The sequence below is a fragment of the Lactuca sativa genome, chromosome 3 (assembly GCF_002870075.4).
Source record: "Lactuca sativa cultivar Salinas chromosome 3, Lsat_Salinas_v11, whole genome shotgun sequence".
In the NCBI taxonomy this organism is placed as follows: domain Eukaryota; kingdom Viridiplantae; phylum Streptophyta; class Magnoliopsida; order Asterales; family Asteraceae; genus Lactuca; species Lactuca sativa.
Window position 1 is genome coordinate 44914384 of NC_056625.2, and position 24047 is coordinate 44938430.

General features: G+C 35.1%; 1 pseudogene; it reads left to right on the plus strand.

Moving 5' to 3' along the window:
• The first annotated feature begins 17463 nt into the window (after positions 1–17463).
• Positions 17464–23236, plus strand: LOC111912350 (polyadenylate-binding protein 8-like; annotated as a pseudogene).
• Positions 23237–24047: the final 811 nt, after the last annotated feature.

Consider the following 24047-nt stretch of genomic DNA (forward strand, 5'->3'; position numbering starts at 1 on the left):
TGGGAGTCTTAAAGATCCTGAAAGGATTTCAAGATCTAATCAAGAATAAAAACCTGTAAGTTTATCGCTAGCACATGACGTGAGGTTTATAACCTATCGTGTTGACATATTCCTATTTCTGTGCCCATTCCAGTGAAAGTTGACTTTACATATGAGTTCTGAGAGTTCTCAATTGTTTGCATAACTACTTGAAAGCAATGGCAGGCCCTATACTGCCAAGTCGCAAGAAGTTGAAATTACATAAGTTCAGTCCATACGAGTTTGAATTTGTCACTAACCCTATCTTGTGATTATGGTTTTGACTATACACCATAAAATCTAAGGGTCATAAGGTTTCTCTCCGATTCATGAAAATGATGGTGAGGAAACACTTCCACCAAGTAGATTTTAAGTAGATAGCAATCTTTGCATTCTCAAAGTCATTAGTGGAGCGTGCGTGGTTAACCGGCACACTAACATGGACTTATGAGAAATAGTAAAGATCTAAACAGTTGAGACTATGATTAGGACATCCTTTTTCATAGTTCTAAAATTGTTTAGACACACGTGTGAGCTATCTAAGATAAGGTGTATGATTTTGATAAAGTCTTATCAAAGCAATCTCGTATCAGAAATTTGAACTTTGGTAAGAAAGTCAATAAAGTATTGACTTCTAGAAGTCCACCTGTTTTCTGGATACATGTCAAAACCAGTGGGAGCATAAGTGTTATGCTAATAATCATCATGTTAGTGGGAGAATGATAATTTTGATAAGTATTGCAAGTTAGCAATGTTAATTATAGAAAACAAAAGTTTCAATTCGTGAGCTTGCGGGGGTTGAAAAAGTTGTTTTGCTATAATTAAGGGAGAGGAAACTATACTTCATTTCAATTCTAGAAGGTTTAGATTGAGATTTTAATCATTCTGAAAAAGGATTAGATTGAAATTTTAATCATCTTTAGTCAAGAATATATATATATATATATATATATATATATATATATATATATATATATATATATATATATATATATATATATATGAATTTTATGTTGGTTTGATTCAACTTAAGAAAATTCTATATATTGCGTTCTCAAAATTCGATTATGATTACGGCATCCCTCTTCGTAGTCAAATTTTGAAAACAGAGCAAATAAAAAACATTGTAGCAAAAGACTGGTCTAGAATCATGTCTTTATGTGAGACATCATGAATCGTGTCTCATTTTCTTTGGGTACAGGATCGATTGCATGTGCTATAATATTTATCCTTTCTAAATTTTCCAAATGTCTGGGGCATTAAGAGGGGAAAAGGTCTAGAATTGGATATGACTAAAGTGATTAAGAAATTGTTGAGGACAATCTAAGGTTTACCAAAGATTGGTTGCTCAGGGACAGTTGGAAGTATATGTGACATCCCCAAAATCTCGGGTAGAAAAGACCGATTTTCATTTATGCTTTTAAAATATTTTCAGAGTAAATCCTTTTGATTTGAAAGAGTTGCGGAATTTGTTCCCAAAAACAAAACATGATAAAACAATGTTTACCGAAGCATTTCATAAAAGAAATGTATTTTCATTATAATCAAAACTCGGGGTGTCATGTTCCGATACAGACCAATAAGCATAAACGAATACATTACAAGTCATTCAACAAATATAAACATATGCAGACTTGTAAACAAAACAACTTGATGGTTCATCCATCTCATGCCCTTGCGCCACTTCCTGTAATACAATTAAAACTGATTGGGTCAGGCTTGGGAGCCTGGTGAGCATATAGGGTTTTCAACCCACAATAAATATCATATTTAATTTTCACCAACCAACAATAACCCAATTACCCATTCCCGTTATTCTCACTTTAATGTCCCTAAGACAACTAACATAAGGGACCTAGTCTAAGAATATTTCATCGGGGCGACAACACATGCTTCGGGGGTACCTCAACAATATAAGTCAAATAAGGCAACCATGAGGGGGATGGAGTACAGCGAATGAACACCCAAGTTCATTAACACCTACAGGTGGCGAACCTGCTAATGTTTCCACAAGACTATCTAGAAAAGTATGTGGTCGTCATCCAAACTCCGCTAGATGACTAGATCAAACAACAACGAGGCCTCTCATCTGTTTGTTACACACCAACTATCTACCCATGTTCTACCCAACATATTAGTAGATAAAAATATACATTTTATACATTGATAAAAACCTGTATAGCATGCTTTAATCAACACATATTTCACATAACAGATGAGGCACACACACACACATAACACATATCTCATAGAGAATAAATCATATCTATGAGTTAGAAGAAAGTGAATACACATTCACACACATAACCCCAAAATTATACACATAATACGTATTTCGTATAAAATACTTCATAATTATGCGTTAGAAGAAAATAACCACACACTCACACCTATAAACAACAATATACTTAATACACTTAAACCATACTTGTATTATTATCGTGTTTATGAAAGGTAGTATACACTCACACCAAACATATACTTAATACATTCAAACAATACTTGTATTAAAATTGTGTTTATGAAAGGTAGTATACACTCACACCAAACATATACTTAATACATTCAAACAATACTTGTATTAAAATTGTGTTTATGAAAGGTAGTATACACTCACTTGATCAGAAGATGATCGGACAACACTACGACTTGCAGAAGTAGTAATCCTCAGCAGATCTGGAAGATCTCTTCAAAAATCGAACTTCTCGCGGGCAGAGCTTCGGCTCGGGAACCGCACTTCTTGGGATCTTCGGGATCTCGGGACTTGCCTCGGGGCTCGGGAATAATACCGGGGCTTCGGGATATTTCTGGCACGCAAAATGATGCAAAACGGGAGAGAGAAGAGAGGAAATTGGCAATTGGGTCGGTTGCCCACGCATCCTATTTATAGGAGGCTGGAGCCTCGGAGTACGCGGGGTGTACGCCAGTACGCGGGGCGTACTGGTCTCCGAAGTCGTCATGGCATGCGTCATCCGAAGTGTCGACACTCTTCGGAGTACGCGGGGCGTACCTCGGATCGGACTGCTGACTCCCCTTCGGATAATGCCGGATTTAAAGATTAAAAATAAATACAATTTATTTAATATACTTCGGAAATTCATATCTTCTTCATACGAACTCCGTTTCCGACGTTCTTTATATCCACGGAAAGGTGAGACTACGCTCTACAACTTTCGTTTAGACTTCGTCGGCTAATTTTGACTTTATTTTTATTATTTATTTTTAATAGGCCGCGACAGAAAAACTTCGTTATAAATTCATAACTTCTTCGTTTGACGTCCGTTCTCGCCTAACTTTTTATCGCTTCGATACCAACAATGAGATCTTCGATTCTCATTTAGATTGCTTCGGCTAAAAACCCCTCGATCTCAAATCGAGTAAAACAGGCTGCATACCGCTAAGCCGAAACTTCGATAAATCATAACTTCCTCATACGAAGTCAGATTTGGGCGTTCTATATATATTTAGAAACCTCGTTTCAACTACTACAACATAAATCAAAGATATTAAGTTTATTTTACACTTAAATTTTGACGCTTATTTTTATTCTTAATTAATCAAACCACATAATTAAGCAATTAAGCACAAAACACATAATACTCAAATAATACAATCTTATTATTTCAAAACGGGTTACAAAGGTTAACCTAGACTATTACATTGCTAAAAGTGGCAAACCCGGAAACACAGGCGTTACAGTATAGTGTTAACTTTGGAAGGACCATATTGACATATTCTGAAAAGAGGCAGCTCTGGTTCAGAAATGATAGTCAAATTGGGAATATGGAGTTGTCTCCATAGATGGAAGAAATCTGTGTAAGATTAGAAAAACTTAATGCAAGAAGCATGTTCAAAGAAATGTACTTTGAATATGAGACTTTGTTTCCATGGAGTAGATCTTCATTGGAATACCCTGTAATGATTGTTGACAAGTCTTTGTGACTTTGTACACATTCATTACAAGAGGGTAGTGCATATAAGTTTAAATCTAACAGATTTCGATAAATGATAAGGATTTGGAATTCTTACATTTACAATAAGGATTTGGGAGTGCAAAATTTGAATCATTGTTCAATTGGTTTATTTCACAAAGTAAGGATCATAGACAAACATAGAGTTCATACTTGGTGTATGGCAAAAGCTATTGTTTAGAAAAACATAGTGTACATGCTTGGAGCATAGGACAACTAGTGTTTTTTAATTCAAGTATAAAGTTGGTAAAATCGAAACAATGAACAATGAGTAGTCAGTATGGTGATAAATAAAAAGTGTTCTATTTTTATTCATAGGTTTTGATACCATATTAGATTCAATTATTCTTGTGTTTCATTTTGCATGTTTTGACTTCCAGAATAAACTAGGTCATTCTTCCCGAATGACTAAGTTATTCAAACCATCCATAGTCGGTCATATGTTGAAAGTAGATATGAATCAAGATTGTCATGGGTTGGCTTGTAGAGGTCTAAGATGTTGGACAAAGTGGTGTTACAACACTCATGAGTGCTCATAAGTTATGAGTATTGGATTCAACCCACGCTCATTGGAATCACTTCATGGATTTTATCACGAGTGATCATGAGACGATAATATCCTATATTCTTCAAACCTAGAAATATGAGTTGTTACTATGAGTTAGTTATACATTGATTGCATGAAAATGCATTGGTAACTCGATGTTGTCGCAGTGCGGCGATCTCAGCTTCGGGGGAACGGTTCTCCCTTGGGGGGTTCACTGGCGGAGCGGGGTGGTCTGGTTGCGCCTCGTTTTCACACGGAGGGATATGGTCCTTGTCCCCGTCTTGGCCTTCCTCGACGTCGTCATCAGTCTCTCCAAATTCGTAGTCGGTGTCTATGTATTCGTCAGGTCCGACGTCGGGTGCTTCCTCTGGATTCCCTTCTGGTTCATCTTCAAGCATCCCGTGAGCCACTAGGACTTGATGGAACTGAATACCCAGCTGATCTCCCTCCATGACGACTGGGGGAAAGTATAAACTATCGTCACTCCCATGACTATGATATATACTAACTAGACGTTCTCTTTTTGGTGCTAAAAGGGTATAGTTTTAGGTTCCCTAGCTATCCCGATCTCATCAAAACGTGTGTTAGTTATACTTTGGAGAGAATGTAGTTGATTAGGCTACATCCACTCCTTGGTACCACTAGGAACAGTCCTGAATTAACCGAGATACTAGCATTATTTTGTTTGGTTCGGCGTTATGTTCTTATTCCTAATGCAAGCAAGGGTGTTTTATTTACTCGTTTTGTTCAGAGTTATGTTAGTCCCTCTTTTTGGTTTATAGTTGCATATCAATGTGTGGCTAGATATGCTAGTTCACTATAAACAAAGCTCTGATACCAACCTGTCACACCCCCGAACCAGACGGCGGAAACGTCCGAGGGCTGTCGTGACTTAATTGAATACCATAACATTGAATATATATGAAACATAACATCATTCATCACCATGCATTAATATAGTACAACTGATAAAGTTTACACTGAGTACATTGTTTTAGCATTACATTCCCAAAAATAAATTGTTCGGTGCATAGATAAACAAACTGCAAGCCATCACTGAGTACATTTTCCTTCAGTTTACTTGTTACCTGAGAATACAAGTATTTTGAAAAACGTCAACATATGAAATGTTGGTGAGTTCATAAGCGGTATTTGAAAAGCAACGTTTTGTATCGTTTTGAAAACCACCAGAAAATCCGATATTTTCTGAAAAGAGTTTATGAAAAAGTTTGTGAAGATCCATAAGTATGCTTGTTTGTTTCCATAGTTGTAAAAAGTGTTCATTAAGCTTGTGTACATTTCGAAACCGTATGTATTGAAAAACCCTAGGAAAACCCGATGTTTTCCTAACACTTTGAATTCCATGTAGTTGTTGTACCATCGCGGCATGTGAAGTCATTGATTCCAGGCGACGTCGGATTATTGCGCATGGTGAATTATTATAAACACGCGTTACACAAACGACCAGTTTACAATTATACTAACGATCCCGTAGGCGTCGTCCGTATTATTCACGTAATCCAACCGCCCTGACTTCTTGTAGTCCCACATCCGAAGAGAAAGAGGGCACGAAGACCTCGATAACTCCATTAGTCGGGGTTGGGGATAAAATGAGTGCGAAGGGCCCTTGGCCTGATTCGCATTTGAATAACCGACTTTACTAGCAGTACCAAAGGACCCTTGGGGACCAATAGTATAAAAGCCATTGAAAGTCCTTTTACGCTGTGTTGGATCATGTAAGACCCAACAACTCGTAAGGTTGAAGTCTTCGGGCCTAAAGATCAGGTCATTGGGCTAGCTAGGCCCAACAAACAAGATTTTACACTTTGGGGCCCAAAGATGGTGCGTCGACGTCTGTGCACTCTCACGTGTGTATTGGATTCCCAAATTTTCCGTGTACGAATAGAGTTGTCGTCGTGTTAGTAGTTTCGAGTTTGTTATTGATTCGAGACCGAATCAATTCGTTTGATAACGATTTTTGGTATTGTTGTGTATTGTAATTCGTCGGTAGTTGCAGTGCCAATATTTGATCACAACGGGTGTATTGAATTAGCATTGAAATTTTTCTGATTTCAGCCCCTCTTTAATTTGTAAATTTACTTTTTCAACCCTTTGAATAAATAAATTTCCGGTTTAGTCCTTAAACTATTTTTTTTCTTGGCATTTTAACACCAAAACTTATTGAAATTAATATTGTTCAGCCCATTTTTAATTGAAAACAGTTTTAGTCCTTGAAAATACAGTTTTCTCGGTTGTAACCCCTCTTTTTCGCAATTTTTACATTTTTAGCCCAAATTGGAAATTTTTTGCAACTTTGGTCCTTTTTAATTTTGAAAAGCATTTTAAACCTTAGAAAAGGACTTGGAACACTAGTAGTCCACTGTTTTACAGAAAAACACAGTTTTAGCCCTTCAAAACAGAAAATTTCGCATATTGGGCCCTATTGGGCCAAAAATGTCATTTTTAGCCCATTAAGCTTGAAATTTATATTTTTAATCTTCCAAAAGAATGTATTTCCAGAAAACACTTTATTGAAACTGTTTTGACTCATCTCACCCATCAGAATTCGTAATATGTCATTTTGGGCCCTTTAACTTTATTTTTTTTAACATTTTGTGTCCAAAAATTGAGTTTTTAGCCCAAAGAAGATGTTATTAAGCAACTTAGCAATTTTTCTTAGAATACTTTGTATGTAATATTATAGTTTATGCTAGTATCATTTAACATACAATACCTCTCGATTTTTAGGAGTTTATGGCTAAATAAACATCATAAACACACAAAAACACACATATAAGCATAGAAATCATACAAGGCATACAAAATACATATAGATCTACACTTTCACTTGTATCCCCCCCCCCCCATAAAACTATTAAAACAGAAAAATTGGGAGTATGAAGCTCACCTTAGGGTGTGGTTTCGGTTTTTGAAGAAAAGATGGAAGAAAGCTTGGTGATTTTTGGCCTTAGCAACCCTTTGATTAATCTAGAGAGAGTTTGTGAGGTGTGTGTGTGTGTGTTACTCACGGCTGAAACAAGAAGAGAGAGGGAGAGAAAGAGTTGCATGGAGAAATGAGATTAGCAGGGATGTTTGAGGAATAATAGCTTGGATAACCACCATATAATAATGAGGTGGCATGCATTAAGTCAACCCTTCATCTTTTCTTCTTGGATTTGGGCCTTGGGCCGATAATTTGGATGGAAAAGGAAAGATTTGGGCTTTAATGCCCTCAAGCCCATATAGAAGTTAAGTTGGATGATTTTTGACCTAAAAGAAATATGACATGCTTTTTACACTTTGTTGGGCTAGTTTAGGTTAATCATGGTTCAAAACTTTCAATTTATTTCATTCTAGGCCCAATATGGCCCAAAATGTTGAAATAATTGAATGTGGGTCCAATTAGAGCCCATTTAAGGGTTCTAAGCCCATGATAGTCAAATTGGAAGCTTATTGGTCCATTGAGTCCAATAAGGAAGTCCTAGTCCAAAATGGACCTAACAAGAACTTCTAGGGTTTCCAATTGCTTGATGACTATTTGTAGCATTTGTATGATGTATTTGATTGAAGTTTTTGATGTCATAATAATAGGTATCACACATGCTCTTAAGTTTTTGATTCAACATTTTACTTAAGTATAGTGATTACAAGACACAAAATTTCTAGTTGTGACATCATCCAAGTGGGAGACTGTTGGATTAGTGTCTAAGTCCATAACTATAATTGGTATGTACTTGACCCGACTCGGCATGGTCCATTTGGGTTGCATGGCATCAGAACATTTGGATAGACCATTTGTGAGAAGAGGACATTTATGACATATTAATATATTATAAGTTCTAATATATTAATATGAAATCATGTTATTTAATTAGTATTGATCAAGAATTAATTTGGACTTAATTTAGTGATCAAAAGAGACTAATTAAATATATGGGGATTGATTGTGTAAATCATTCATTCTTATATATGTGGGCTTATGATCCATTATTCCTTATGTTGGGTTTAACCCATGTGGTGACCCATGGATACTCCATGGAGGTTAAAACCCATGGAGCATAAGGAATGGGTAAAGTCATGGGTTACATGGTGTAACCCTAATGTGCACACTATATAAGGACCCCTTTAGCTCAAGAAATTGTACAAGTGATACATATATGAGGGCTAGCCAATTTGAGCATAAGTATCTTCTTCTCATGGTTATTCAAAGTGTTGATGATGTTGTGTGAACCATTTGAGGTGTCATACTTGGGGCACTAGGCTCTCGAGCTTCATGGAGTCAAGCTACATCAACAAGTTATGTATTTCTATCTAGTTTGTTACCCAAGTATCAAAGATTGTATGCTAGCTAGGGTAATACCTTAGAATATTCATATTTGCATGTATAATAGAGAAAACATAGATCCAAGGTATTTAGGGTTGCATGTACACTTAGGAGTGTTAGAATGCTCAAAACCCAACACAGATAACTCAGAGTCGGCAGAAAAGTTATGCTGACAGACGTCGATCCAAGTTAGAGTTTAGGTCGGCGACATACTTTTACTAAAGGTATCACCCTGGAAGCGTGTAATATGCTTCAGGAAGAGGGTAAAGTTAGGGCCCCGATTTATCCGACCATTTCGAGTTATTGCCAGGGTTGGCAGGGTGGCTTATCGACCGAATCTATCAAAGGAGCTTAGCCAGATTCATAACACCTTCCATGTTTCTCAGCTTCGGAAGTGTGTGGCTAATAATTTGACAGTAGTGCCTTTGGGTGATATTCAGGTTGATGATCGTATGAACTATGTTGAGAGACCAGTGGCGATTTCGGATAGGAAGATGAAGGCCTTGCGCAACAAGGTGGTATCTTTAGTCAAGGTCCAGTGGCAGCATCATAAGGGTTTCGAATAGACTTAGGAACCCGAGGCAACGATGCGAGAGCACTACCCTAAGTTATTCACGACATCGAACTTCAAGGGCGAAGTCTGATTCAAGTGGGGGAGAATTATAACATCTTGATTAAGGTAATTTACATCTTTTACCCCTTGTATGAAAATTGTTTGCAAAATTGGTCCCAAGTGGCATTTAAATGAAAAACGTGGATCTGTTAAGTACGTTGGGCGTACGTGGAAAAGACCCACGCCCTAATTTTTAGGGTTTGGACCATATTTAAACATCATTAACTCCCAAGACCTCTTCCACTCATCAGCTTCCATTGCCCACTTCGTCCCATACAAACCCTAATTCCCATTTTGTGGTGTTTTGAGCTCATTTTTGGTGTTTGTGTCCACTTTTAAAGAAAGGAAGCCATTGGAAATCAAGGAAGGAAATCTAAGCTTTAAGATCTGAGTTTTACACCCATTAAGCAACCTCCAGAAGGTATAAAGTTATGAACTTGTTGATTATCTCATTAGATCTTACTAGATGTGGACTTTTGTGCTTATTAGTTCCATAATCTTGATCCATTTATGTAAGAGCTACCTTGGACCAAATGAGTTGTCCTTTTGGATGTTTTAGAGTGTATTGAGTTATAAAAATGGGATCTTGATTGCTCACATCCCTCCATGCATCCATTTTTGGTGTCTTAGAACCTTAGGATAGGTTAGGCTTTCGGTGTTAGGCTCCTAATAGCCATGCAAGATCAGAAAGTTGGAAACTTTATGATTTAGAAAGTCATTTGGGACTAGAACTGAGTTTTGGACGAAAAGACTTTAGGGATTAAGCACTTAAGAAAAAGGAAAAGTGGCAGCCGAGTACGTCGGGCGTACTTAAGGGTACGTTGCGCATACTTGGTCAAAACCCTGTAACCATGTCAAAGGAAAGCATTACTCGGGGCATATTAGCCGAGTATGTTGCGCATACTCAGCCTAAGTTGACTTGGATGACTTTTTGACCTTTGAACTTGACTAGGATTTTAACCAAGGTTGACCCAGGGGTATTTTGGGTATTTTGAGATGTGGTTTGAGATTTGGTCACTATTTGATGTATATGTGACTTGTAGAGCTGGTATTTGAAGCTGTGACCCGTTCAACTATCTTTTAAGGCTGAGAGGTGAACTTTCCTCACTGTACTTGTGGATCGAAGGCACCAAGGCCGGCCTACTGGATTTTGTATCTTGGTATATTTGATTGATGTTATGTTGGGTATGGGTTAGATTGGTAAATCTGTATGATTACATGTGCTCATTAAGTATGTGTTAGATTGGTAGATCTGTAGGACTACTGGTATTGCAGGATATTGATTGTTATAGTATATGTAGATATGTTATGGTATGTTGGATTGAGGCGGTCTTGCTTTGTGCTGAAGGCCAAGATACCCGGGGAGGTCCGGATAGACTAAAGGCTTGCGAGGCGGTCCAGTCAGGCCGAAGGCTTGAAGAGAAATCCAGATAGGTTGTAGGCCCGATGAGACAGTCCAATCATGCTGAAGGCTTTGAGAGCGGTCCAGATAGGCTATATGCCATGCGAGGCGGTCTAGTTATGTTGAAGGCTCATGTATGTATGTTGTTGTCTGTGTGGTTGTGAGTGATACTTTAGGGGAACTCACTAAGCTTTGGCTTATAGTTTAAGTTTATATTTCAGGTACTTCATATAATTGTAGGAAAGAAAAGGTGTGATCGTGCACATCCTTCTGATTTTTATGATATTGGATTTTGGGATACTTTGATTTGTGACTATTACTTTTGGAAGAATGTTTTGTAAACAATTATGGTTTTTGGTTGGATTTTAAAAATAAAACTTTTACCTTGATTTTTTATATGTTACAAGATCTACCAACCTAACAGAGCATAACCACATCCTATACATAAGGATACATAACACAATCTAATGGGCCGACCTTGGTGCCTTCGACCCATGAGTAGAATGAGAAAAGTCACCTTGTAATCTAAAAGATAATCCAAAAGCTCCCTCCCAGGATCAAAATCGACACCATGAGTCACCTATAATACAACAACTCAATCCTCAATATAAAGTCCAACCCATAAGTTGACCAAAACTCAACTAATTCAAAAAGTCAACCCCATGGCCAACAGTCAAGTCAACAATCCAAAAACCCAAATTAGCGATTCGCCACATTATGGCCATCGATCGGACACGCCGTGGCAAAGTAAGGACAAAACAATCGGGTCTTTACCCAGTCGTCACGCCATGGCAGCCTAAAGGCCACGTCGTGGGGACTGATCTGAACAACTTAACTTATTAAGTTGTTTTCCAGCAATTCCAAGAGCTCGAAAGCTTAGATCTGGTTCTTCCCAAGGTCTTCATGGATAAAGTTTCCAACTTTATCCATTAAGACATCCCAATAAGTCAAGATCTCAAACCCTAAGTCCATAAAGGCAACTCAAGTCATGTAAACACCCATTAAGCCCTTAATCACTAGTGTTAATCCTCCAAAGTTTCTAGAAGGGTTTCCTATACCTAATGGACCATAAAAATCGTAGCTTATGGAGATGTATGTCCTATGCATTTCCCTTCCATTTTAGGTCAAGAATATGGAAATATATGAGCTCAAAACTTGTGCATGGGACCAAAACTCCAAGGATTCTCATGTTTGGAACATATAACACTAAAATGACCACAAAGATCCATAAAGTTGCCAACTTTATGGAATCCAACCTTTCAAACATCCAAATCATGAAGATTAAGGGACAAAAGGACTAAATCTAAAAGCAAGTAACATAAAGATTGGATCTTGGACACTTACAAGGGTCCAACGAATGCATAAGGGAAAGAAGATGAGGCTTGCTTGATGAATCCACACTCTAAAGCACCTTCTTCTTCTTTTTCTCCAAGTTACCAAGAACACCAAAAGGACCAAGAATCACAAAAAGGAGGCTAGCATTTGGTTTTATGAGGTTTGAGGGTGATGAAGGCTAAGGATGAGCACCCCTAGCCCATGTTTCCTTTAAATAGGCCTTAAAACCCGAAACATTAGGGTTTTAGTCATTAGGTGGTCACCACGCCATGGGGACCAAAAGAGATCCCACGTTTGTAAGCGTACTGCCACGTCATGGTGGTGCCTTCACCATGCTATGACAACCTCACAATCACAAATAACTTCAAATAAAATGTACCTCAAGATCCGGATGTTACAGTTTGACTAGTAGGTTTCACTTTTTCATGTTGATTGTTTGATTATGTTGATATATTATGTTGAGATGTTGATGATGGAACAACAATAAATATGTGAGCCTAGAGTACTTATTGTTGATGACTAGACAACATTAGAGACGTTAGTTGTCGTTGATCAGGTAGATCGACACTGGAGTTGTGAGCCTTTGGTTATATGTATTGCACGTGTATTGCGGTGTGTGATATTTTGTGCAACTCAATAAGTTTTATGTTTACAATTGTTGATAAAATGTTTTCAGGTAGTTCCACTGATCATGGGAATGGCGCACCTTAACTGTACCGTACGCTCGTCGCTGATGATTTATGTTTTGACTTCTATTGGTTTGTGATCGTTCTGATATATTTTTAATGTTTTGTTTTTTAGTGTGATGAAACATTTTGGTACTTGGGATTTATGAAAAATGGTTTTAGTTGTTTTAATTTTAATTTAAAGAAATTTTTGGTTGAAAATGTAGACCGATTATTGTGTTGTTATTTAATAATAATATAATAATCAAAGTAAAAAAAATGACTAGAAGGGTTACCCGCGCAATGCGCGGGGCGGAATGTATTCGTTTTGTGAGACAAATAATGAAGTAAATTACATAAATTGGTAACAAAATTAAAGCATGTTGCTATTGTGTGTAATTTTCCATCAATTAGATGAATGGAAATGTAATGATAGATCATGCTATTAAAAGAAGTACAATGCTATATTTGAATAGATTTTCGAAAACAATGAAAATACAATCTTATATCCAAGTAAGTTTAAATGAAAGTACAATGCAATCTACAATAAATACAGAAAGAACATCTTCATACTTACCCCATCCCTCACTTGTCTTCTTCAATTTCATTTCCTTGAATGATCAAATCATGCACCTAACATTAGAATTAAAGCAAAATTTTATATGTTTCAATAATACCATTATAAGGTCTTCAAATTCCAATGGGTAATTTATTATGGAGACTCATTTAAACAATATGGCCCTCGGTATATTGACATCATGCAATGCTTTTGAAAAATACACATCAGCAAGGTCAGGTGCCATTTTTAATGCTTGTTTTATTTGCTGCATGTAATGTTGATTCCATTGCAAGAGAAGTCCAATGTTGCTGTAATATCATTTATTAAAAATTTATTTATTATAAATGAAATTATTACATCATCGATTAACAAAAAATAAAAAAGGAATGTAATGTTACCATACAGCAAACCATCATTTTCATCTTTAAGAAGCGCAAGAGATAGTGGATGTGAAGTGATTGAATTGTTGTCCTCAGATTCCGAATCTGCCCCTCCATCTCCTATGGTTGAATCAATATACGCTTCATCCCTGAGAGCCAATAGCATCTATTTACTTTTTTTTAATATTGAATCAAATAAAGATAACTTTAATTTATATAAAAAAAGATTCATAAAGGGTACCTCTTTGTTCCTTTCTTCCACCTTTAGATTCCATAGAGGAACTCTTGTTTTTATAAATCAGTTTGAAACATGTCCATTACACTTTCTATCACTTTGCTTCCGGTAAAAAACAGCAGTACAAAACAACAACAAAAGCGGAGTCGGAATCTCCAATTCCTGAGTTTAAAGTTTTTTTATGAGCAAACTTATAAATAAATAAACTAATCCACATAAATGCATTTTGTCCAGACTTATATACACTGATGCATATAAAAAGTCATAATAGTAGAGGTTAATATGCAACAACTGCTCATTTAAATACAAAAAGTATTTCTTCCATTTTTAACCTAAGTATATAACATTGTTTTTTTTATAAATGATCTGCTAAGTTAACCAAATGAAAGATTCATTCCATCAAACTGAAATACAAATTATAAACCGAAGGTGTTCATAGAATCAACCGAAAGTAAAATAAAAAATCCATATAAAGTTGTAAAGCTTAAAAAAATTTAACAAAAATAAAAAACGACTGAGGGATAAACAATTTGTGGACATGAACCTTACCTCGCAGTTGTGGCTTCATCTTCTCATAGATTATGAAGCTTTAGAGAGCAGTCTATGTTGGCCTAAAATGAGACGGTGAAAAGTGGATTTTATGTAATTTGGCCTACAAATCAAACATGCCATCATTTGGACCAAATATATAATTACTAAATTACCTATTAAAGACATGTATGTATGATTATTAAAAAGGAAAATTACAACAAAAAAATATTGTTTTTTGTATTTTTGAAACAATAAGTAGAGGCAAAATCGAATACTAAACTAATGCTGAAACAATTAGAAATTTGAGGAAAAAATTAAATTTGTTACCTAATTGAAATAAAAATATATCTATGAATGATTATGAGGTGGGCCAGTTGTATGTGACTCACATCTTATTATATCATTATTTTAGTTCCTAATCTGTTTTAACTTAATTAGTTATTAACACATGTTTCTGCAAACGAACTGTTTGTTCTTAAATAGCATTAATAATTCCAAAAAGAGAAGGCAACATAATGATTATTCGTTTCGATGATCTAAATTGTAATTATGTTAGAGGTAACCGCCAAATACCAATAGATCATGAAAATGTTATTCATGGAGCCTGAACAAATATATAGAAGTTATTACATTTGAAACACATTTACGATGTAACAAATTTTTTAGTAAACCATATAACTTTGACTTATCTCATTCAACCATTTTACCTCCTACAATTAGTTTTTCTTATAAGCTGGTCAAAAACTACACAAAAAAAAATTATATGACTTATCCCAAATCACCTCCATTGTTCAACATGTACTCATGATAATATAAATACAATAAATTAACATTAATGAGAATTGAAAAGCAATTAAAACTGTAACTTGTTAAAAGATGGAAACTTACTGAATTCTTTCTTGATTCTCAATTTATGAAGCTCGTCTAAGTAAAAGACTTCATCAAGAAGCGATGAACAACTTATAATGCATGTAAAACACCACAGTTAACCATTTGTCGCAAAAAATTAAAACTTGTGTCATAATTAGAAACAACACAATAGTGTGTTGGATATTATTGTTGTGGTTTCCAATATTACCCCTACGTCCATCCTAATGACAAAAACACGACACTGAAACTCAAAAAAGAACTTTACAACTTAAAGAATCAGAAAAAAGAACTTTACAACTTAAGGACATCAAATGGTAACAAAGTCAATGGACTTGATTACAAATAAACGAAAGGTATTTTACCTTGTTTGCAAGAAGATCTTTCAAATAATCATCACCTACCTGTCAGACATTGAAAAAAAAAGGTTAAAAGTGAAACCAACAACATAACAACACTAATAATTATATTATGTAATAAATAAGAAAAAACTGACTGTGCAACTTCATTTTATGACAAATCCATAAACATAAAACAAAATATTTTCATTTAGAGGTATTCATATTTACCTGCATATGTACTATCTTTTGCTGAATTAGGCTTTGATAGCATAACAATAGGCTTTGCAATAGGAGCTTCAACTGAAATCAACATCAAACACATTTAATAAAATAACAAAACTCATAATAATAAAAATATGCCCAAAATCATAATATACCAGGAAGCAATTTATTATACCCATTATGCCCCCTATAATTAACCTAGTCAAAGATAGGATAATAGAGGAAAGAATAAACCCAATGAATGGATTTTTGGAAATGGAAACCGATGAAAGGTTTGGAGAATAGAATAGGTGAGATGGGTAATGTAACTCTAATAAAATTATAAACACAAAAATTGATGATAACTTACCTTCTTATGAGACCCACCAACCTTTGATTTTTCTGTAGATAACAGTTGCTTTGAAGGTTTGCAGAAATTTTGAAATAAGCATGTAGTGTAATTCATAAATGCAACATAAAAATCAAATATTTACCTTCAAGGTTGATATATGGCATAAAATAAAAAGTTTAAGGGCTGTTAATTGGAAAATCACAGCACCATCGGCACTAACAACACTGCTTCTTAACTATGGTGGAATATGCCTGTGGGTGTGTCTCCTGATTGCAGTATGAGACCAATCGTTGAGAAATATCAAACAAAAGTGTCAGTACAAACCAAACCTGAAAACATGAAACAAAACAGAGTTGAGAATCACAATTCACAACACCAGTCACAATTCACAACTCCAGTGGCTGTAGTAAGGTTGGGGAAGTATTCGAGCCCTAAAGAGAAACAAAAGTAAAAATAGTGAAGAACAGAAGGTATTAATGTCTCTAGCGTTGCACCCACAATCGGTGATGAGAAGGTGGGATCGATGAATGGGAGCACCAGTTGGAGGAGTCAGGTGGGAACAATATTGATGGCGGACGCTATGGCGAAGCCAGTGTCGCTGGAGGCGGAAACAGGCAATAAATTAAAGACCGTCAGAGGTAGCACTTACCCCAATCAAACCCTTTAATCGCCAATGGTGGAGGGAATAGAGGGCATACGAAGCTTCGACGTCTTCATCTGAGGCGGTGGACAGTTGAGTTAACCCCGATAAAGAAGCAGAAGGACGATGGAAGGATCGGAAAGATTTGAGGTGGTGGATAAATCAGACGAACCAAAGTCAGGTGAATAACCAACCCTGGAACGGTACCCTGGTCCACAAATACAACAAAATGTGACAAATACAGCAAAACGTAGGGACCTTGAATGACAGAAGCAAGCAACATAAGTTGGAGGGCCAAATTAGACAAAAAAAGAGGTTATTTACTGTTAAAACTTTTCATAACTTTAATATATATATATATATATATATATATATATATATAATAATCTCTAAATATTATTAAAAAAGAACCTTTAAATCAAATCATAAATGAAACAATAGAGCCTTGATTGCATTTCATCAATAGATTTTCCACCCTTTTTTCATCGATGCTTAGGCGCTCCCGTATCCTCTCCATAGTTTCCAAACTTGGACGTCTACACTGTGTTTAGCAGGCACACATCATATTTTCCTCTAATTTTCCCCTCATTCAGTTTCCTTTCTTTCTGATTACGGTCATGCATTCTTTGCCGACGAACCCCATGATGATCCTTCGTTGTATCTAAACCCTATATTATGCCTTATATCGCCTTTCCTGGTCTGCCTCCTTCATCAAGTTTTCATTGGAAGAATGAACAATTGCTCCTGATGTTATAGGTAACATATTTGCAAAACCCTAGCAATATTTTTTCATTAGGATTTGTTGAGAAACGATTTGGAAATGTAACTTTTAGTTCTTTTGATCAGTTTTTAGATGCTTATCCATAAAAATTAATATATTTCTTTTAATGTTCGGTTGAAGCATAAGAAAAGAAGTAGTTTTCATGTTTTGTAATTGTGTTTTCGTGGACCTGACCCCTTGCCTATCGATATCTATTTGAAGGTATTTCCATAAAAATAAAGTCTTTTTTCATTAGTAGTTGACTATCGAACAATGTTAAATTGATGAAAGGGTGTTTGTTTAAAGGCTATTTCGGTATTCATGTTCTTTATTGAAGCAAAATTTTGTAAGCCATTTTCGTTTTTCTTCTTCTTTTCTGTGATTTTTTTCCCTATGATGAAATTATCTTTCATTTTGTCTCCACAATGGATGTAAATGAAGAAAAGAATTGTAATGAGGTTTGATCACCTCACCTTCTACAGAATCGCCAAACACACACACACACACACCATTTGTTGTTGATTTAGTCTATAAACACTTTGCACTTCAGTTATCTGCTTAAAATTGACAAAATCACTACCCACTAACTTAGGAGCTGAGCTCTCATATTTGTGGGCATGTTTGTGATTTGCAACCAAATACAATTTCATTTGGTTTCTTTTCAAGATATATCTATTAAAGCTTGGAAAGTAATTAAAACTTATAAGAATTGGTTGGTGCTTGGAAAGCACCAGAACATAGATCGATCGGAGAGAAAGAGGAATGGAAATCCATATTTGTATGCATTTTACCTTTTCTCATTTTTTTTATTTTCAAATTTCACCATTTAGAAAGTTTGTTATCACTAATTTTTTGTTTATTTATTATGTTGATTTCTATATTTAGCACCAAAAATTGTTGAAGAAAAAATGAAAGTTTTTTTTTACAAAAGTACAATTTCATCCTTTGTTTAAAATGATTTATTTTTTATTAGGCGTATTTTTATTTTCTAAAATATAAGCATGTTTTGAAAGAAAAAAGAATTATTTGATTTTAAACCATAGCGATCTAAAATGAAGCATTTATACTTAATTGTAGCGTATTTGGATGATTAGATCAACTCTTTAAAAAGGTTTTGATGGCTTCACTTATGGTTGTCATTATAATTGTAACTTCATATGATTTTTTTTTACAAAATGACATCATTGTTTAACATTTTACGATTTCTGAGATTGCAGTCATCGGACTTCCATATGCCCGTCAGATAGAGAAGGGGGATGCTTTCTTTCCATGGTTTTGTTAGACCTTAAAAATCTTGAGATTGCATCATTGTTTATCATTGGAGATATAATGAGGAGTGACATATACCCTTCTTCATGTTGCACTTGGTCGACTAATAAGGTTAAGCCCAAAAATTGTTAAGAAACATCAACTTGCTATAATTGATTGCTTAGAGGTAAGAGTTATATATGTTATCCTATGCGACAATAGAAATACACTTGAAACATATATTTAATTGTTTTTTCACTTATTTACTTTAAAGATAAAAATCTTTGACATGCTTTATAAAATGTCATATTAACATTATCCATCTTGGTGTTTTCTAAGCTTACCCTTAACAAATATGCATTCAACATTCACATCAATTATACTTTAATTTTTCTTTGACGGGTAATGTATGATGGAACTGTTGTTATACTTCATGCTGGTCGGCAAGCTGAGGTATATGTTTGTCAATGGCCTTTAACATTTGGAAGGTGAAATATTTATAATTTCAAACATTTTCTTTTCTGTGATTAATTTTTAACACTATTTTGATTTAATCTAACTTACAGGAATGACATTAATAATAAAGAGCATACAACTGATGTTGTCCCTTTCTCTCCTAAATAACCTGCAGATGGCACACTAACATTGTGATTATAAATTTGTTCCTTATTTTATCAGTGGGAAAGATGGCTTAAAACTGTTCTATGTTGTCTTAAGGTTAGTTTCCTCTGTACATGACAATTTTGCCCCTTAATGGTAAAAACATGCTCTAAGTTGAACTGGAAGTTTAATTTCAGGTAATTTCATCAAGAAACAATTATGTTTTTTTGAGATTGTGGATTGTTTTTACTATTTATATTGATGCCAATACTCCTTGGTCCTTAGTTCTTACAATGAGTTTTTTGTCACCCCATATGCCATAATCATGGAGAAAACTAGCTATAGCTCAAGAAATGAAACAACTTAAATTTTACTAGCACTATCTCCTCTAATTGTAAAAATATAGAGTGTAGGGCTCCGCTTCATTTATACTTTTGACATTAAAAAACATCTCAACTATTCATCCACTTTTCAATATTTTTAGTGTCAATTTTTTTCCCGATATGAGTTACACTGGTTTTGCAAAATGTAGGACATCTTATGATGCCTTTTTTGAGACTGTATTGAAAAGAGGATGTGTCCAGTTAATGCTTTAAGCATTGAACAACAGTGAGGATACATCTGAAACTCTTTCTGCCACGATACAATTCAATTTTGCTTATGGTTATGCTTTCCTATTTTCTGTTGTGTTTTTGAAAATATATCATATGATTTGCTGATCATCATATGCCATATGCTGTGTTTACAAACAATCCCTGACTCCCTCTTTACCTGAGGTTATAATTGCTTCTCTGGTCTTTTATGTTGGATACCAAGTCAAACAAAAAAAATATTGTAGCTATTATTTAAAACTTAATCGTGTTGTCTTGCTATGGATTTAAAGCATGGTATCAAAAAATTGATTCTTCATGATTTTTTTCCATTGCAGTGTTGTCGATGTCATATGATACCAAAGAATACACATTCATTTTTAGATGGTTCCTGAGTATGGCCACTTGGTTAAAGATATCTTCAGTATTTCATCCATTTCCACACGTAAACTACATGCCATAATCATTGCTTTTGGCAGCAACTGTATTTGATGGATAACGTTTCTAGCTGATCAAGAGGCCTTGGATTACCTTTGCAAAAGTTACTCAATCACAACATTCTATGTAAGTATATGGCATTCATTGATTTCACATGTCAGGATATTGTTTTCCAATCCTATACTTCTGTCATTTGTGGACCATATCAGACCAGATTTTGAAATATGTGTATTTCAAAAAAGAGAGACCTGAGTGGATTGTTATGGAACTCAAATTATTATTTTTTGACTGAATTTGTTTGTATAAATGTTAGGCTATAATTTAGATTAGCAAAAATGTGTATGATATTCGGTTTTTATTTGTTGATTTTATGGGGTTGTAATGGATTTTAGGAAGTCTTGAGTAGATACAAGGAAATTGTCCCTCATTTAAAGCTTGCAGGTTTGAGATCTTATAGCTATAATATGTTCTTGAATTCTACATAAAATTTACCAATTTTCCATTTTAACCTCTATGTTTTTTACAGGAGCGACATCATTCCTGTCATTGAATATGTTATGACTATTGTTGAACATAGCGGGGGCCAGTATCAACTGTTGTTAATTATTGCAGATAGACAGGTGATTTTTTATTAATTTTTATAAATTTAATCTCTTGAAATTTAAAAAATTTCACAATTAACCTTTAATTAAATTTAAGGTAACAAGAAGTGCCTGGTAATTTGAGTCCTCAAGAACAGAGAATTGTCGACGCCATAGTTGAAGCAAGGTGCTTAGAGAATTGTAGACGCCATATCCTGAATCAACAACATATGATGACTTAAACAACGCATTCAGTGAATACAAAACAATCACAAGTGTTGTTTTGATGAGAGATGCAGAAGGAAACTCCAAGTGCTTTGGTTTTGTTAACTTTAGGAATGTTAAAGATGCTGCTAAAGCAATAGATGGTCTTAATGGACAGAAGTTTGATGCTAGAGAATGATATGTTGGAAAAGCGACTGAAAGAGAACAGGAACTAAAACAATGATTTGAGCAGACCATGAAGGAGGCTATTGACAAATCACAAGGGCTGAATCTTTATATTAAGAATCTTGATGATACCATTTCTGATGAAAGCCTCAAGGAGTTCTTTGTTCTTTTTGGTACCATAACTTCTTGCAAGGTCTGTTAATCAATAGATACAAAACTAATTTCATAAACTGGTCATTAATTATTTAATTGTATCTGTTTAATTAACAGGCCATGCGGGATCCTAATGGAACTAGCAAAGGATCAGACTTTGTTGCATTTTCCACTTCTATGGAAGCCTCTAGAGCTGTAAGCTGTTATTATTATTATTTTATTATGTTTGGATATTTTATATTAGAAGTTAAAATTTTTGTATCTAATTTTATAGCTGGCTGAGATGAATGGGAAGATGATTGCTAGCAAGTTGCACTTATTCAGCGCAAAGAAGACAGAAGAGCGAGATTGTAGGTTTGTTTACATTTTTTTTGTAAACTGAATTTGTGTCTATTTTTTTAAATAAAAATTGGTGATGATTGAAATTGTATGAATGCAGACACAATTTTCACAGATGAGACCTATTGCAATGACACCAGCTTCTGGTGGTCCCCGCATGCCAATGTCGCCCCCTCGGTCTTGGTCAACAATTGTTTTATGGTCAAGCTCAGCCTACCTTCATTCCTCCCCAAGTAATTCCAATTCCAATTTCATCTTTTTGCAAAAATAATTTTGAATTATGATTTTTTTTTATTGTGTGTGGATGCAGCCTGGTTTTGGGTACCAACAGCAACTTGTGCTAGGGATGAGGCCAGGAGGGGGACCAATGCCCAACTTCTTCATGCCAATTAAGTCAGCAAGGACAACGTCGAGGTGGCATGCCCGGACAACATAATCAACAACAATCCGTTCCTTTCATCTAACAACAGATGGTCCCACGTAGGCAGATGTACCGTTACTCACCTGGACGCAACGTTGGCGAAGTCCCAATGGGTTCCATTCCGTATGACATTGGAAACGGAATGCAAATTTTTGAGCCCGAAATGGCACAGTTGATTCCGATCAGAGCTTTGGCTTCTACTCTTGCAAATGCTTCTCCAACAGAAAAAAGAACTGTAAGCCCTTTCTTTTTCGTTTTATTTAAAAGTTTTTGTTGAATTTGGATTGAGGGTAAAAGTGTAAACTTGATGTATTTGGTTGTGTGCAGATGTTGGGGGAGAGTTTGTACCCGGTGGTGGAACAGGTGGAGGGTGAGTCGGGGGCTAAGGTAGCAGGGATGCTGCTAGAGATGGATCAGACAGAGGTGCTTCATTTGTTGGCATCTATGGAAGCTTTGAGGAGAAGGTGGTTGAGGCTATGGATGTGTTGAGGAATGTGGGTGATCATGGTCAGGGTGGAGTTGGAAGCCCTGCTGATCAGCTTGCTACTTTGTCATTGAATGACGGCATTGTTTCTTAAAATTATGGATGTCTGAGGTTTTGAGACTTTAAAGGTGTTTATGTTTGGATTTGTTATTCGGTTTTTGGTTGTGTGACATGAGTGAGTTGTTACTTGTTAGGAGTTTCTTTACACTATTTAATATTTATATGTGGTTGAATTTTGAAATGGTTTCTTATCTGTTGAGAATGGTTGGTTATGGTTGCTCTATTTATTGTTCTTTAATGTTTCCGTAATGTTGATGATATATGCTTGTTTTTTAAATATCACAAGCTAATAACTTGACCAAAAAAACCAATCAGATATATTGGTTTGAAGGATTTTTACATTTAGATTTTATATGACAGTAATTGCAATTAAATTAATAAGTACCATGTCTGTTAGGTACCAAATTGAGTAATCTAACCAACACATTTTTAATATAGTAACCATTATTTTTATTTTTATTTTTGAAAAATAACTACGTACATTGGAATGGGATTTTGGAGTGGAATTATCTGACCCAACCCAAATAAGAATTAATATTCGATTCCAATGTGTTGGTCGTTTTACGGGCAAGTTCTTCATTATTTTACTTGTATTTAATAAAATTTTAATTATAACTACAAAAATGTTTATCCGGAACACAAAGATCTTGTCTGAAAAACAAATTCGAAATGTTGTATTAATTGATAGTAGGTGGTTACTTCAAATTGGTAATGTTTCTGTATTATGATCATTTATTGTATTACTATTTGAAGATGAGTTGTAATATTTTTTTAGAAAAATCGATTGGAAAATTTTATTTTCTATTTAGCTTAAAAGTACATTGCCTAAAATGAGAATTGGCTTAAAGTATGTCGCTATTTTTTAGCATCCAACTTAAAAAGAAAGGGTGAGTTGAGACAGTTTTTAGAACAAAAAAATAAAAATAAATAAATAAAGGACTTTAGGGGATTTACATTGTAGATTGTTTTTATGCAGTGTGCTTTCATTTTTATATGCATTGT